Here is a 15,886-nt window from a genome sequence, read left to right on the forward strand (position 1 = left end):
CAAGAAATTGATGCTGAATGAATGAGACCAAGAATAAAAAAGAAAGACTAGTGACAACAAGGAAAAAGATCCACAAGAGGCAGGAGTGAAGATTTAATATTCAAGAAAGGCAGCAAAAAGGAAGTGAAGGTAGGATTACAATCCTAGTCCCGTTTTGGGACTATCCCGATCTTGCGTACTTGTCAGATGATTACTCTCACTTAACATTGAACAAGACAGATCCTAAAGACACTTGAATGGGTCTGAAGGACTGATTTAACTCACCCTAAAGGAAAGGAACCAGCCAAGAACATTACCAACCTCCAGATAGCCTCATTAACAAGTTTCAGCCAGATTATAATAACCCAGATATTATAAGGGTCTGGGAAGCGCTCCTCAGTAATCTACCTTCCCACCAAAGAGTGTACGGAATGGATTCATGAGTTAGTGATACAGAACACTATGTGGGACAGTATAATTTCTAAATTATATAAAAGTTTATTAAAGAACCAAACATGCAACTTACAGTTGGTGAGACAGTCAATTGCAACGTTAATAGTTCTGGGAAAAGAAAGTATCATCTTGTTTCTAGTAGAGAATCCAATTTTTAAAACTAAATATTGTTATAGTAAAATATTTAAGAAGGATACCCATCAATTTTAAAAGTAACAGTTACCTAAATCCCTGAGTAGAAGATTATAGAGCTAGCAAAATACTTCTGTCCCAGTTAAGGGGAGAACTATCATTGCCACACTCCATTAGTTCTACCTTTACTCTGAGAGACATAGGAGTGTATCGAACAAATCTAAAAATTCAATGTGTGGTACCTATATTTCCAAGTTGCATAACTAATTTTTTATGTATGGAGGTGTTACCTCCTTTGCAAGTAAGTTTGTCCCCTTTTATTTCCCAAATAAGGTGTATTAATTCTAGTTAAGATCCATCCTCTTCGATTTCTAAAACAACTAAACTACGAGTCTCATGACAGTGAATGTTCTCATTAGTCATCTAACTGTGGTGCAAGATTTGGTTATTTTTGTCAAAAATTCAGTTGACTGGTTAAGGCTGTCCACGTAAAACCATCTTATCAACTATTACACTGCGGTAGCTTTCGTGACAGTTCGCAAAACTATGTTATCGATATTATACCGTGTGTTGAGGTTTGTGACTTTGGGAGCAAATCCTCCTTATTAGAAGCTGTCTCTATGTTCTAAGATGAGGCAATTTTTTTTTTAAACACAGAGGCATGTCCAGTTAGTATTACAGAGATGAACTTTTTTTAACCTTTTAGGAAGCTGAACCCTTCTTTTAATTTTTTAATCCCTAATTCATAGGAAAATAATTCTTTTAATCTTATAATCCCTCATTATGGCCAGATTCCTTCAGAGAGTGAAGTAACTGAGTGAGTAACAGAGCTATATTTTCAACATCAATTTATGCTTGCATTTGAGTTTCTTATGCTTAGAGGCAGACTAAAGTTTGGTATTCGTGGATACAAGAGCCCAAGTTTGGTAATGGAGAGTGGGTGGATCACAAACATTCTAGAGGAGTTCAGCTGTTTCTAATTACATTTATAAACGATTGTTTCAGCCATCATTTGCTTCTATAAGTCTTGTGCCATAATTTGCTATAGCAGGCCATCTAAAGGTGTCTGGCATTAGTTAAATTTGTCCCTCCATGGTTAGGTTGTTACATTTTTTGTGTGGTAAGTTGCTGGAAGTCTAAGCTGATAAAAGCACAATGAGAGAAAAATGCGCAAGGATGGTGCAAGATAGACGACTGTGACATATCTTGACACCAGATCTAATGGTCGGAGTAGCTACAAGCAGCAGTAGCAGCAGAGAGAAAGAGGGCATCTGGGACCTGAGTGAACAGGGCAAGCAATTGTGTATCTCCTTAACAAATCAGATTGAAGGATCATGAAATTAACACTGCAAGGACTGAGAGGGAAGAGTAAACTAGGGTGGATAAATTCAATGTCAGATCAAGTACAGTAAGAGAAATAGAGAAAGAAAAATTGGATAAAGAGTGAAAACAGACAGAAAATAATTTTTTTTTCAGTAGTATCTTACATTTTTAAGAATGCCAACAACAAAAGAAAACCTGAAGGAATGATGCTCCACCTTTGCAATAGTTAATTTTCAGTGCCAAAGAGGTTGACTGGGAGTAATTAACATCGAGCATGTCATTGAAAGGGTACTTAGACTGGAATAGTCAAGACAACTTTCTGCGGCACATTTAGTTCATATCTACCATTCAAATCCTGCAACTTCATGCCATTCAATGTGTTCCAATAATAAGCCAGAGAGTGAGATGCCGTTTTTATGAAGCTAACAGCAGAGCGGCTCATCTTGGACAGCAACATTTGGATACTTGCATTTAACCATGCATATGCTTCTCACCTGAATTTGTTGTCATTTGCACTAAATAACAAAAAGGGCCATTAGCCTCACCATCATTTTGATAGGGGGTGGGGGTGCTGGTTAGCTTAGTTGACTAGACAGCTGGAGTGTGATATCAAAACAGCCCAGGTTGTATCTCTGTACCAGCTGTGGTAGTTCATAGAGACCTGCCTCCTTGCCTTGCCCCATGTTTGAGGAGTGGTGCTCCTCAAGCTATGCATTACCAACTGTCTCTCTCTAATGGAGAGTGACACCTATGGTCCTTTGGTGCTAGAACGACAACAACATTTTGACAGGATAATGTGGGTTGTTGTTTTCACGAAAACCTATTGTTACATGCTATAATTATTTGCGTTCCTAGGCTAAACTTTAATTTTAGACACAATTGTGAGCACAGTATCTAATTGGAGGTTCTGGCTGGTGCTGCTGATTCAACAGTTTCACTAAGGAGACTTAGAGATGAACTAATGGTAAAGAAAGAGACACTGGAATTTATATAGCACCTTTCATGAACAATTGATGGTTTAAAGCTCTTTACAGCCAATGAAATACTTTTGAAGAAGAGTCACTGTTATAATGTAGGAAATGCCCCAGCCAATTTGTGCACAGCAAGCTCCCACAAACAGCAATGTGATAATGACCAGATAATCTGTTTTTGTGATTTTGAATGAGGGGTAAATACTGGCCAGGACACTGGGGCTAACTCCCCTGTTCTTTTTCAAAATAATACCTTGGAGTCTAATACATCCGCCTGAGAGGGTACTTGCCCACTCATCCCACAATTTCTTCTGAATTACAAGTTGCTGATAGTCTAAGTATGCACCTCTTGCTTTCTTCTCCTTCTCTCACCGCAACCTAAAGGAACCCAGACATGGCATAACAATATGGCAGTCAGCTTTGCAGCAGCAAAAAAACGCAACTTCTACTCAGTCGCTTAAATAAATATTCTTCAATATTTATTCAGTTTGCTTTCCAATAGTTGAAATTCAGTTTTAATAATAACAGAAACCAAAAGAAATACAAAGGCACACAACATCTCACATAATGTTAAGGTCAGCCTGACAGTGGTTCCTCCCCACTATCAGTGTTATGAATTTCTAGCAGCTGGATAGATTGCTACATGTGACATTAGGTACTTTATGCTGATTCATTCATCCTTTTTTTTTGCTTGTTGTAGCACGCCATGCTCTGTAATGTTTCCTGTATGTTCGGTTGTCGAATGCATTTAGTACTTGAGTGTGGTCAGCACTTTACCCAGCATATTGATGTCCACATTATCATATTTGATGTGGAGGGACTGCACCAGCTTCTTGCTGACCTCGGTCAAGGCAAGAGGTCCGGATGACTCGTGCACATCTATGGACATGTTGCACAGGCACAGTGGACAATTTGGGGTCAACTTGTACAAGCAGGCACTTGAGCTACACTGATCATTGGTGATCATCTTCCAAAATTCTATAGATTCTGGAACAGCTCCTGCCGACTGAAAAGTTGCCAATGTCAGCCCACTATTTAAGAAGGGAGGGAGAGAGGAAAAAGGGAACTACAGACCTGTTAGCCTCACATCAGTAGTAGGGAAAATGTTAAAATATATTCTAAAGGATGTGATAAATGGACACTTGGATAATAATAATCTGATTGGGCAGAGTCAACATGGATTTATGAATGGGATAAAGAGAGTAGTTGAGAGTAGTGAGGGCAGAGATAAGGTTATAAGGACACAAGAGGGCACTGGCAAGCAAGAGCTTGGTTTAAAATGTGTCTACTTCAACACCAGGAGCATCCGGAATAAGGTGGGTGAGCTTGCAGCATGGGTTGGTACCTGGGATCTCGATGCTGTGGCCATTTCAGAGACATGGGTAGAGCAGGGACAGGAATGGATGTTGCGGGTTCTGGGATTTAGATGTTTCACTAAGAACAGAGAAGAGGGTAAAAGAGGGGGGGGGGGGGTGGCATTGTTAATCAAGGAAAGTATTACAGCGGCAGAAAGGACGTTTGAGGACTCGTCTACTGAGGTAGTCTGGGCCGAGGTTAGAAACAGGAGAGGAGAGGTCACCCTGTTGGGAGTTTTCTTTAGACCTCCAAATAGTTCCAGAGATGTAGAGGAAAGGATAGCAAAGATGATTCTTGACAGGAGCGAGAGTAACAGGGTAGTGGTTATGGGGGACTTTAACTTTCCAAATATTGACTGGAAATACTATAGTTCGAGTACTTTAGATGGGTCTGTTTTTGTCCAGTGTGTGCAGGAGGGTTTTCTGACACAGTATGTAGATAGGCCAACCAGGGGCGATGCCACATTGGATTTGGTACTGGGTAATGAACCCGGCCAGGTGTTAGATTTAGAAGTTGGTGAGCACTTTGGTGATAGTGATCACAATTCGGTTAGGTTTACCTTAGCGATGGGCAGGGACAGGCATATACAGCAGGGCAAGAATTATAGCTGGGGGAAAGGAAATTATGATGCGATTAGGCAAGATTTAGGATGCGTAGGATGGGGAAGGAAACTGCAGGGGATGGGCACAATCGAAATGTGGAGCTTATTCAAGGAGCAGCTACTGCGTGTCCTTGATAAGTATGTACCTGTCAGGCAGGGAGGAAGTTGTCGAGCGAGGGAGCCGTGGTTTACTAAAGAAGTTGAAGAGCTTGTCAAGAGGAAGAAGAAGGCTTATGTTAGGATGAGACGTGAAGGCTCAGTTAGGGCGCTTGAGAGTTACAAGCTAGCCAGGAAGGATCTGAAGGGAGAGATAAGAAGAGCAAGGAGAGGACACGAGAAGTCATTGGCGGATAGGATCAAAGAAAACCCTAAGGCTTTCTATAGGTATATCAGGAATAAAAGAATGACTAGAGATAGGTTAGGGCCAATCAAGGATAGTAGTGGGAAGTTGTGTGTGGAATCGGAGGAGATAGGGGAAGTGTTAAATGAATATTTTTCGTCAGTATTTACAGTGGAGAAAGAAAATGTTGTCGAGGAGAATACTGAGATACAGACTACTAGGCTAGATGGGATTGAGGTTCACAAGGAGGAGGTGTTAGCAATTTTGGAAAGTGTGAAAACAGATAAGTCCCCTGGGCCAGATGGGATTTATCCTAGGATTCTCTGGGAAGCCAGGGAGGAGATTGCAGAGCCTTTGTCCTTGATTTTTATGTCGTCATTGTCGACAGGAATAGTGCCGGAAGACTGGAGGATAGCAAATGTTGTCCCCTTGTTCAAGAAGGGGAGTAGAGACAGCCCTGGTAATTATAGACCTGTGAGCCTTACTTCGGTTGATGGGTAAAATGTTGGAAAAGGTTATAAGAGATAGGATTTATAATCATCTTGAAAAGAATAAGTCCATTAGAGATAGTCAGCACGGTTTTGTGAAGGGTAGGTCGTGCCTCACAAACCTTATTGAGTTTTTTGACAAGGTGACCAAACAGGTGGATGAGGGTAAAGCCGTGGATGTGGTCTATATGGATTTCAGTAAGGCGTTTGATAAAGTTCCCCACGGTAGGCTATTGCAGAAAATACAGAAGTATGGGATTGAAGGTGAATTAGTGCTTTGGATCAGAAATTGGCTAGCTGAAAGAAGACAGAGGGTGGTGGTTGATGGTAAATGTTCATCCTGGAGTATAGTTTCTAGTGGTGTACCGCAAGGATCTGTTTTGGGGCCACTGCTGTTTGTCATTTTTATAAATGACCTGGATGAGGGTGTAGAAGGGTGGGTTAGTAAATTTGCGGATGACACGAAGGTCGGTGGAGTTGTGGATAGTGCCGAAGGATGTTGTAGGTTACAGAGGGACATAGACAGGCTGCAGAGCTGGGCTGACAGATGGCAAATGGAGTTTAATGCGGAAAAGTGCGAGGTGATTCACTTTGGAAGGAGTAACAGGATTGCAGAATACTGGGCTAATGGGAAGATTCTTGGTAGTGTAGATGAGCAGAGAGATCTTGGTGTCCAGGTACATAAATCCCTGAAAGTTGCCACCCAGGTTAATAGAGCTGTTAAGAAGGCATATGGTGTGTTAGCTTTTATTAGTAGGGGGATCGAGTTTAGGAGCCACGAGGTCATACTGCAGCTGTACAGAACTCTGGTGCGGCCGCACCTGGAGTATTGCGTGCAGTTCTGGTCACCGCATTATAGGAAGGATGTGGAAGCTTTGGAAAAGGTGCAGAGGAGATTTACTAGGATGTTGCCTGGTATGGAGGGAAGGTCTTACGAGGAAAGGCTGAGGGACTTGAGGTTGTTTTCGTTAGAGAGAAGGAGGAGAAGAGGTGACTTAATAGAGACATATATAAGATAATCAGAGGGCTGGACAGGGTGGATAGTGAGAGCCTTTTTCCTCGGATAGTGATGGCAAACACGAGGGGACATAGCTTTAAGTTGAGGGGTGATAGATATAGGACAGATGTTAGAGGTAGTTTCTTTACACAGAGAGTAGTAGGGGCGTGGAACGCCCTGCCTGCAACAGTAGTAGACTCGCCAACTTTAAGGGCATTTAAGTGGTCATTGGATAGACATATGGATGAAAATGGAATAGTGTAGGTCAGATGGTTTCACAGGTCGGCGCAACATCGAGGGCTGAAGGGCCTGTACTGCGCTGTAATGTTCTATGTTCTAAATCATGTTTGACGAATATGTTGGGAGTTTTTTGAGGATGTTACGAGCAGAATTAATAAAGGGGGGTTGGTTGAGAGTCGTATACTTGGATTTTCAGAAGACTTTTGAAAAAGCCCCCCACAGGAGGTGGGTTAGCAAAATTAAAGCACACTGGGATAGGAGGTAATATACTAGCGTGGATTAAGGATTGGTTAACAGACAGAGAACAGCGAGTAGGAATAAACTGGTCATTCTCGCATTGGCAGGCTGCGACTAGTGGAGTATTGCAAGGATCAGTACTTGGGCGCCATCATTTCACAATATATATCAATGATTTGGAAGTGGGGACCAAATGTAATATTTCCAAGTTCACAGATGACACAAAACCAGGTGGGAATGTGTGTTGTGAGGAAGATGCAAAGCGGCTTCAAGGGGATTTGGACAGACTTAATGAGTGGGCAGGAATGTGGCGGATGGAATATAATGTGGAAAAATGTGAGGTTATCCATTTTGTTGGAGGAATAGATGTGCAGAGTATTTCTTAAATGGTAAGAGATTAGAAAGTGCAGATGTAAAAAAGGAAAATGGGTGACCTCGTCAATAAGCCACTGAAAACTAACATGCAGGTGCAGCAAGCAATTAAGTGCTATCAAGCGACACTTGCTTAACAATAACCTGCTCACTGACACTCAGATTGGGTTCCGCCAGGGCCACTCAGCTCCTGAACTCATTACAGCTTTGGTTCAAACATAGACAAAAGAACTGAACTCAAGAGGTGAAGTGAGAGTTACTGCCCTTGACATCAAGGCAGCATTTGACCGAGTATGGCATCAAGGAGCCTAGCAAAATTGAAGTCAATGGGAATCAGGGGGAAAATTCACTGCTGGTTGCAGTCATATCTAGCACAAAGGATGATGGTTGGGGTTGTTGGAGGTCAATCATCTCAGCTCCAGGACATCACTGCAGGAGTTCCTCAGGGTAGTGTCTTAGGCCCAACCATCTTCAGCTGCTTCATCAATGACCTTCCTTCAATCATAAGGTCAGAAGTAGGGATGTTTGCTGATGATTGCACAATGTTCAGCACCATTTGCGACTCCTCAGATACCGAAGCAGTCCATGTAGAAATGCAGCAAGACCTGGACAATATCCAGGCTTGGGCTGATAAGTGGCAAGTAACATTCTCGCCACACAAGTGCCAGGCAATGACCATCATCAACAAGAGAGAATATAATCATCTCCCCTTATCATTCAATGGCATTACGATCGTTGAATCCTCCACGATCAACATCCTAGTGGCTACCATGGACCAGAATCTGAACTGGAGTAGCCATATAAATACAGTGCCTACAAGAGCAGATCAGAGGCTCGGAATCCTGCTGTGAGTAACTCACCTTCTGACTCCCCAAAGCCTGTCCACCAGCGAAAAGGCACAGGTCAGGAGTGTGATGGAATACTCTCCACTTGCCTGGATGGGTGCAGCTCCAACAACACTCAAGAAGCTCAACACCATCCAGCACAAAGCAGCCTGCTTGATTAACACCCCATCCACAAACATTCACTCCCTCCACCACCAGCGCACATTGGCAGCAGTATGTACCATCTACAAGATGCAGTACAGCAATGCACCAAGGCTCCTTAGACAGCACCTTCCAAACCTGCGACCTCTACCAACTAAAAGGACAAGGGCAGCAAATGCATGGGAACACCACCACCTGCAAGTTCCCCTCCAAGCTACACACCATCCTGACTTGGAACTATATCGCCATTCCTTCACTGTTGCTGGGTCAAAATCCTAGAACTCCCTTCCTAACAGCACAGTGGGTGTCCCTACCTCACATGAACTGCAGCGGTTCAAGAAGGCAGCTCACCACCACCTTCTCAAGGGCTATTAGGGATGGGCAATAAATGCTGACCTAGCCAGCGACACCCACATCCCATGAATGAATAAGAAAAAAAAACAATTAAGAAGTCTCATGATATGTTAGCCTTTACCGCAGAGAATTTGAGTACAGGAGTAGTGAAGTCTTGCTTCAGTTGTATGGAACCTTGGTTAGGCCACACCTGGAGTGCTGTGTGCAGTGTTGGTTCCTTTACCTTAGGAAGGATATTATTGCCATAGAGAAAGTGCAACGAAGGTTCACCAGACTGATTCCTGGGATTGTGGGACTGACGTATGAGGAGAGATTGAGTCGGTTAGGATTATATTCGCTGGAGTTCAGAAGAGTGAGGGGGTGATTTCATAGAAACCTATATAATTCTAACAGGACTTGACAGGGTAGATGCAGGAAGCATGTTCCCTATGGTGGGGAGTCCAGAACCAGGGTTCATAGTCTAAGGATACGGGGTAAACCTTTCAGGACTGAGATGGAGAGAAATTTCTTCACCCAGAGAGTGGTTAGCCTGTGGAATTCACTACCACAGAAAGCAGTTGAGGCCAAAACATTGTATGTTTTCAAGAAGGAGTTAGATATAGCTCTTGGGTCTAAAGGGATCAAGGGGTATGGGGCGAAAGCGGGAACAGGCTACTGAGTTGGATGATCAGCCATGATCATAATGAGTGGCAGAGCAGGCTCAAAGCACCGAATGGCCTACTCCTGCTCCTATTTTCTATGTTTCTATGAAGAGAGATTGGGGAAACTGGGCCTGTATTCTCAAGAGTTTCCAAGAATGAGCAGTGATCTCATTGAAACCTACAAAATACGTAAAGGGATAGGCAGGGTAAGTGCAAGTAAGATGTTTTCCCTGGAGTCTAGAAGAGTCTAGAACCAGGGGACACAATTTCAAAATAAGGGGGAAGCTACTTAGGACAGAGTTGAGGAGAAATTTCTTGACTCAAAGGGTTGGAATCTTTGGAATTCTCTTCCCCAGAGGGCTGTGGAAGCTCAGTCATTGAGTATGTTTGAAGTAGAAATTGACAGATTTCTAAATACCAATGACATAAAGGGATATGGGGATAGTGTGGGAAAAAGGCATTAAAGGATCGGTATTAGGACCACTCCTTTTCTTGATCTATATTAATGACCTAGACTTTGGTGTGCAGGGCACAATTTCAAAATTTGCAGATAGCACAAAACTTGGAAGTATTGTGAGTTTTGAGGATAATAGTGATAGACTTCAAGAGGACATAGACAGGCTGGTGGAATGGACGGATACGTGGCAGATGAACTTTAATGCAGAGAAGTGTGAAGTGATACATTTTGGTAGGAAGAGTGAAGAGAGGCAATAAAATTAAAGTATACAATTCTAAAGGGGGTGCAGGTGCAGATGGAGCTGGGGTATAGGTGTACAAATCGTTGAAGGTGCAGGGCAGGTTGAGAAAGCGGTTCATAAGGCATACAGGACCTTGGGCTTTATAGAGGCATAAAGTACAAAGCAAAGAAGTTGGGATCACCTTAATAAAACACTGATTCGGCCTCAACTGGAGTATTGTGTCCATTTCGGGGCACTGCACTTTAGGAAGGATGTGAAGACATTGGAGAGGGTGCAGAAAAGATTCAGGAGAATGGCTCCAGGGATGAGGGACTTCAGTTATGTGGAAAGATTGACAAAGCTGAGACAGTTCTTCATGAGAGAAGGTTGATCAGAGATTTGATAGAGGCGTTCAAAATCATGAGGGGTCTGGACAGAGTAAATAGGGAGAAACTGTTCCCATTGGTGGTAAGGTCAAGAACCAGAAGACATCGCTTTAACGTGAATGGCAAAAGAACCAGAGGCGACAGGAGAAAAAATGTTTCTATGCACTGAGTGTTTAGGAGCTGGAATATACTGCTTGAGAATGTGGAGATTCGATCGTGACTTTCAAAAGTGAATTGGATAATTATCTGAAGAAAAAAGATTTGCAGGGCTACAGTGAAAAGACAGGGGAGTGGGACAAGCTGAGTTGCTCCTTCTATGTTGTAACCAGTCTATGATACTTCCTGCTGCTGAAGGCATGTTCAGCTGTGTGTGTTTAACAGAGTGCAATACCTTGAGGGGCGTGGTCAAAAATGGCAGTACTGGTGTCAAATCAGCACTAAAGCTGACTGACATCATGATCTGCCTACTCTGCATACTTTCAGTGCTTGCCCCTAATGCTTTTACGTTCTCAGCAAAATGGCCCTGGTTTGACAGCACAGATGCCATTTTGGGAACAAAATGGCACCCATAGCATTGAAACTTTGGGTGCTATGGGGCCAAATTTTCTGGCCAAGATAAATTTAGGAAATTAAAGACTTGTTGGCTCTTATTCAAAGAGCTGGCTTCTCTAATGGGGAAGATATTTTTCTTTTACCTCTTCATGGGTGCTCAATGGAAATGGTCGCACAATATTTCTTGTAAATTAACAACCTTGAATGCTTGAATGTAGCTCAAGATCCCTTACTTTTGTGTAACACAGAGTGGCAAGAATAACAATGGGGAACAGCAAATGTTTTTTACATTTCAAAGGTTTTTTCTTATTCATTTGGGAATGATCAAGTTGGAAATTATGTTAAAAACAGCTGCTGGAATTATTGATTGTGTCTATCCAAAGCCTTTTTGTACCCACATTGTTATTCTTAAAACTGTGATCATACCACTTTTAAATTACTGCAGCTTCAGGTAAAAAGCTCCAAACTGGTAAATTAAATAGATGCTGTTTCCAGACTGAAAATTAAAATTAAGTGAAATGAATGCATTACAGAACAATGATTTCAAAACTCTAGGAGACTAAGTTACATTGGAATGCTAATGATATAGAGCAAACAGGGCAGATACTAAAGATACCAAATAGTTACGATGTTTGTTCTGTGTATATACATCAAGTAGCTATAACAGCAAAGTTAAACAAAGTTACAGAAAGTAAGATCAGAAGTAATAGGAACAGGAGTAGGCCATTTGGCCCCTCAAGCCTCCTCCACTGTTCAATAAGATCATGACTGATCTGATTGTGGCCTTAACTCAATTTTCCTGTTGGCCCCTCATAACCCTTGACTCCCTTGTAGATCAAATATTTGTCTAACTCAGTCTTGAATATATTCAATGACTCCTTAAATAAGGAGGCCAAAACTGTACTCTAGGTCTGGCCTCACCAATGCCCTGTACAGTTGTAGCAAGACTTTCCTACTTTTATACTCCATCCCTTTGCAATAAATGCTAAACTTCTATTTGACATCCTAATTACTTCTTGTACTTGCATGCTAACTTTTTGTGACACATGTACGAGAACACCCAAACCCCTCCTCTACCTCAGCATTCTGCAGTCTCTCCATTTAAATAATATTCTGTTTTTTTATTCTTCCTACCAAAGTGGATAACCTCACATTTTCCCACATTATATACCATCTGGCAAATTATCGCCCACTCACTTCACCTATCTATAATCCCTTTGCAGACCCTTTGTGTTCTCCTCACAACTTACTTGTCCACCTATCAGCAAATTTAACTACAATACACTCTGTCTCTTCATCCAAGTCATGAATTGTAACTAATTGAGGCCCCAACATTGATCGCTGTGACACCCCACTAGTTGCAGTTTGCCAATCTGAAAATGACCCATTTATCCCGACTCTGTTTCCTGTCAGTTAGCCAATCCTCTATCCATGCTAATATATTATCCCTAACGCCATGAGCTCTTATCTTGTGTATTAACCTTTTATGTGGCATTTTATCAAATTCCTTTTGGAAATCCAAATACTACATCTATTGGTTCCCCTTTATCCATCCAGCTTGTTACATCCTCAAAGAATTCTAATAAATTTGCCAAACATGTTTTCCCTTTCATAAAACCATGTTGACTCTGCCTGATTGCATTATGATTTTCTAAATGTCCTGTTACTACTTCTTTAATAATGGATTCCAGCATTTTCCTAATGATAGATGCTAGACTAACTGGCCTATAGTTTCCTGCTTTTTGTTTCCCTCCTTTCTTGAATAGAGGTGTTACATTTGCGGTTTTCCAATCCGCTTGGACCTTTCCAGAATCTAGGGAATTTTGGAAGATTACAGCCAATGCATCCACTATCTCTGCAGCCATCTTTTTTAAGACCCTAGGATGCAGGCCATCAGGTCCAGGGAACTTGTCAGCCTCGAGTCCCATTAGTTTTCCTAGTACGATATACTAGTGTTTGTGATTGCTTTAAATTTCTCCCTCTCTTTTGCCCCTTGATTTTCCACTATTCTTGGATTCTTTTTGTGTCTTCTACTGTGAAGCCGGATGCATCATACTTGTTCCAAGTCTCTGCCATGTCCTTGTTTCCCATTATTAATTACCCAGTTTCATTCTCTAAGGGACCAATGCTTACTTTAGCTACTCTTTTCCTTTATATATATTTGTAGAAAGTTTTACTGTCTGTTTTTATATGTAACCACAATGAAGTATTGACAGTCTGATTTTAATAATAATTTAAAAATATTTTTATAGATAGCTGTCAATCATTTCCCCCTGCTTTTCTCCTCATCTCCCCTGCTGTTCCTTAGGCTTAGCTTTTCAACTATGTTAGGTATTATCACCAAACACCAATTTTGTGCTTATCCAATATTCACTTCCCCACTGGTGTTGCTGATAAGTGATAAGCTGATAGTGTAGTTCATTTGAATTTTTTTAGCCTTAAGATACTGATGTGAAAGGATGCTATCTTTCTATAATCCAGTCTGCAATCGGCCAAATCAGCACAGGTTTGGAACTTTCTCGTCAATAGCACAATCTACTGCCCAATGCAACTGAGCCATTGTAGGAGCTTCCATTAACTGCTGCATTCCTTACACCTTGATTGATCTATTGTTAGTGTGCTTTATCTCCATTTTTGATTTAACTTGGCATTGGCAATATTACTTAATCTGTTATTTATTAATCTGCTAGTTATTTCTTGATCTAGTTTTGTATTCTTGAAAATATTTAAATAAGCCATTTACTATTTTCAAATAAAGGTATAAAATGCTAGAAGCACTCAGGTCACACCTGCTGCCTGATACATACGCACATACATATGAATTAGGAGCAGGAGCAGGCCACTCGGCCCCTCATGCCTGCTCCTCCATTCAATAACATCATGGCTGATCTAATTGTAACCTCGACTCCACATTCCTGTCTACCCTCGATAACCTTTCACCCCCTTGCTTATCAAGAATCTATCTACCTCTGCCTGACGTGCTGCTTGTTTCTGGAATTTTGTGTTTTTATTTCAGATCACCAGCATCTGCAGTATTTTACATTAGTTTAATGTTTTAGTTTAGTTTAGGCAGTCCTATATTATATTCAGTAGTTGTTCCATTGCATAGGGCAGGCATCTCAACAGTTTCATTGCTTTTCTCATTGACTTGATAGCTCACCTTCCAGACTGACCTTCCACACTCACTTATGTGTCAGGCATAGTGAGCTGAATTTTCTGAGTGCATCGCAAATTCTGGCCTCGGCGGTCTGCCTGCGCGGATCCGCCATCGCTGAGCTCCCGTGATATTTCGCGCAGGAACTCATTTAGATCGAGGGGGTGGATCGGCCACCCCCGATGACGTAGAGGGAGCGGCTGCTCCATTCCTGGCAAAGGCGTCTGGCTCCACTGTCCTGGTGCAGGCGCTATTTATAAAGGGCTTCATGCCCTGACAGCTGATGTTAAATTTTCAAGTCACAACCGCTTGTAATTTAAGTAAAAACATTTAAGTAGAGATCAAAGGCCCTGTTCCACCCCACCCCCAATCATTAACCAATAAATTTATTTCCATCTCCCCCCCGAAAATCCATTTTTGCTGGTCCTCATCTTACAACCCTAAACTTTGAACCCTTTGCCTTTCAACCCCTTCCCACCATCTCCTCAGCCAATTGAATCAGGTGGTTGTAATTGATCCCATGGCACTTTTTTGAATGCAAATTGTTTAATTCCACAAGCTGTTGTATGAAAAATTAATTTTAAAAATTGTATGGTTTTACAAGCAATCAGTAATGATACACCATTGCATTAAAAATATTGAAATGATCCCCAAGCTCAGAGGTCAGCTAGGTTCGGGGAAGCAGGCAGAAGGCAGGCTACACTCAAGATGCATCGACATTCTGCCACATTCTGTGAAAGTCGAAGATCTGGGCTATTACACTTCTGGTGCCACATCTGGAGAAAGTGTTGGAAGTGGTAGGGCCAAGCACGGATCCAATAGAACACTCCCAAAGATTTCACAACCTATTGCATCCAAGTTATGCTGGCATAACTTTAGAAGAAATCCTTCCCAGGAATTAACATTAACATTTTTGATGGAACCTTTTTATTCATCTATTTGAGTTGTATCTGAAGCCAAAGTCCTAAACTTTTGCATATTTTACTCTAGAGTTTCTAATTTATTATATAAATCCTAGGGCTGAATTTTATTAGCACTCTGCGATGGCATGCTTTGAACTCGGCTGCCTTCCGACATGGATGTGTTGCCGCTGAGCCCTCTCGATATTATGCAGGGGGGCTCATTTAAATAGAGGGGGCAGAGCGGCCGCCCTCTCTATGTCATCAGGGGCGGCCACCGTGTCCCCGGCAACGGCAACTGGTGCCACCGCGCAGGCACAACGCCATTTTTAAAGGGCTTCAAGCCGTTCAGTAACATTTTAATATTTAAAGGTCTCAGTCTCCAGGAAATAAAAATAAAACTTTATTTCCACCCTAACTCCCGTCTCCCACCACTCCCCCGCCTCCCCATGGGTAATTTATATATAAATTGCCCTCTCCCCCCAATAATAAACTTTTATTAATTTTGCGAACTTTCCCCCCCAAAATTTGTTGTCTTTGACCCTCAACCCCTTCCCACGATCCCCACAGCCAATAAAAATCGTTTTCCCCGTTCCCCCACCCCTCCTGCCCAAAATATTTATTCCTCCCCCCTCCCCACCAGGTTCTCGGCTCCGGATTCCGTATGGAGTTCCGAAGGCATGCGAGGTGCGATCAGCAGCCGTAAAATCAGCATGGGATGGCCAGCGCCAGTAGGTAAGTTCATTTA

This window comes from Heterodontus francisci, chromosome 5, assembly GCF_036365525.1.
Source record: "Heterodontus francisci isolate sHetFra1 chromosome 5, sHetFra1.hap1, whole genome shotgun sequence".
Lineage (NCBI taxonomy): Eukaryota > Metazoa > Chordata > Chondrichthyes > Heterodontiformes > Heterodontidae > Heterodontus > Heterodontus francisci.